Raw genomic sequence first — 2,605 nt, forward strand, 5'->3', positions numbered from 1 at the left:
TCAAAATGTGTAAATCACATGCACAAGTCAGGTTTCTTAAAGCCCCTTGCTCCCTATGATCTTTTCTCCCCGCATATCTGAATTTCTTTCTCAAAACATTGTTTGTTCAAAAATTTCCTTCAAAAAGAGAGAGCAAGCCTTTATACGAAGAAGTATTGTTTGCAAATGGTTAGTGTACCACAGAGCTGATGCCTTTCTTGGTAAATTGCTCCTTACATACCAAGAAACATAAATATGAATTCAATTTTAAAATTGAAACAAAAATTCAAGGTAAAGTACCAAAACCTAGCTTCCTTTGTAGCAATATAAAAACAATGCTAGTATATTGGAGTGTTAGTAGATTTAAGCCAAATTACCTATTTAATCTTGGAAAGTGAGACATTCATTGCATTTCATGAAGTGAAAGCAGTTCTTGATCACTCTCCTATCTAGTCTTCTGAAGCACAAAGATCATAGAAAAACAGTTGGAAAAAAATGATTTGGACAGCATGATCCTCTCCAACTCCTAAATTTTAAGCTTTCAGAGTTTTTTGCTTATTAATTTGTTAATTAGGAGGAGGGACTGTGTCTGTATATTGTTAGCTTTTTGCTGCAAAAATTATTAGTTGTCATCTGTGTTATAAAACCAGAAGGCTCATATGGCCCTTGTTCGCAATTTTTTAAAAGATATCCTTTTTCCAGGAAAACCCAGCATATTTTTTCTGTAGCCAGGGTCTCAAATTCCCTTCCTGAATCCATTTAACTGATGCTCCCCTGGTTCTTTCTGATGACCTATTAGCATTCTATGTCTGCGTATCTAGATGTGTGTATGACAATAAAGGAATTGTTTCTTGGTGACTGGTTCATCTCGAAAATTTTTTACGCACAGATGATGTTCAAATTGTTTTAGAAACACACTCCCAAATCAGCTGCTACATAATCAAACTATATTGAGAAGTATCCCATCTGCTCCCTGTATTTATAAACGTACACATCCACCCCAGATATGCTTATATTTCTGGATAAAATTGAAGGAATCTACAGGTACAATACAGTGCAAATAATAAAGTTATAGTTTCCACAAGTGTGAACTTAATTATATTTCTCCCGAAAACAAAAGCCCTCATGTTAGCGCATGTCAGTGTACAGCTTTGTGCAAAAGCACACTCTCTTTAGCATTGCCTATTTATAAAACTTTTGTTGGTATTAAGACATCTTTTATTTAAAAAATATTTATTATGGTTATAATCATGGATATTTAAAATCCATAGATTATACATGATCTATACATAATGGTTTAATTTCCTGTTACATATTCTTTCCCCTAACACATATTACTTTTAGAAAATGCTCTTTATGCCGGAAGCTGTGACCCACATCTGTAATCCGAGCATTCCAGGAGGCCTAGGTGTGAGGATTACTTGAACCCAGGAGTTCAAGACCAGTCTTTACACACACACACACACACACACACACAGACACACACACACACACAAATTAAATTAGCCGGGCATGGTGGCATATACCTCTGTTCCCAGCTACTCGGAAGGCTAAGGTGGAGGATTGCTTTAGTCCAGAAGATGGAGTTTGCAGTAAGTGAGCTGAGATAGCAGCACTGCACTCCAGCCTGCGTGACAAAGCAAGACCTCCAAAAAAGAAAAAAATAAATAGAAAAAAATTTTTTATTATAGAAATATTTGAACATACACAAAATAAAGAGAATGGTGTAATGAACCATAACCCTCTTTCAATGATTAAGAACATGTTTCAAATCTTGTAGTATTTATTTGTCATTCCTCCTACTTTTTACTGAAGTATTTTAAAACATTCTATGTACATACCATTTCATCCATAAATGTTTGATTAAGAATCACTGACTGATGAGGAAAATTCCTCTATATATTGTCATCATTGACATAAATTATTACTGGATTTGCTAGTTGTTCTTTAGAAAACACATCACAGAAGACCAAGAATCCTGGAATCTTATTTCAACTCTATCAACATCCAATGTGCAACTCCTCAGGGGCTCAGTTTCTCATGCTGTCAAATAAGAGAGTTAGATATAATCTGTAAGACATCATTAATCTCAGATATTCCGGGTTAAAATAACAAAAATGATTAAGTTTGAGAATTTTTATTTTGTATTTCTCTATTAGCTAGGCACAGAAAAAAGATTAGAACCTCCCATCTTTAAACACTAACTGCATTGAGATTGCTAGTTAGAGGTAGAAACTTTAAAAATAGTAAAATAAGTTTCAAGCATGATTATTTCCATCTTATGAGGAAACGTTTCCTGTAACTGCCTACACAGAAACAGTCAATAATTATTTTAAAACAATAAAAATGTGGTTTCATCATTCTGACTGCCTTCCTACTTAAAGGGTTAGCACCAGCTTGACAGAAATGCTCTAAAGTCTGTGGCGCCCTCTTCTGACCCCTCACCCAACGGGGTAAGTCATGGCTATTGTTTCTGAACTGCCTTCTGGTTTCAGTCTTTCTCATTGCCTTATCTGTCATAATTAAGTCATGAAGCATTATGCAAAAATTCAGATCTGACTGGTGGAAAACATGGGTCTTATGAAAGAAATTCAGTTACAGATCCATGCTGAATACTTTATATTTT

Source organism: Sapajus apella, unplaced genomic scaffold (genome assembly GCF_009761245.1).
Source record: "Sapajus apella isolate SASKATOON/1434 unplaced genomic scaffold, GSC_monkey_1.0 scaffold75, whole genome shotgun sequence".
NCBI lineage: Eukaryota > Metazoa > Chordata > Mammalia > Primates > Cebidae > Sapajus > Sapajus apella.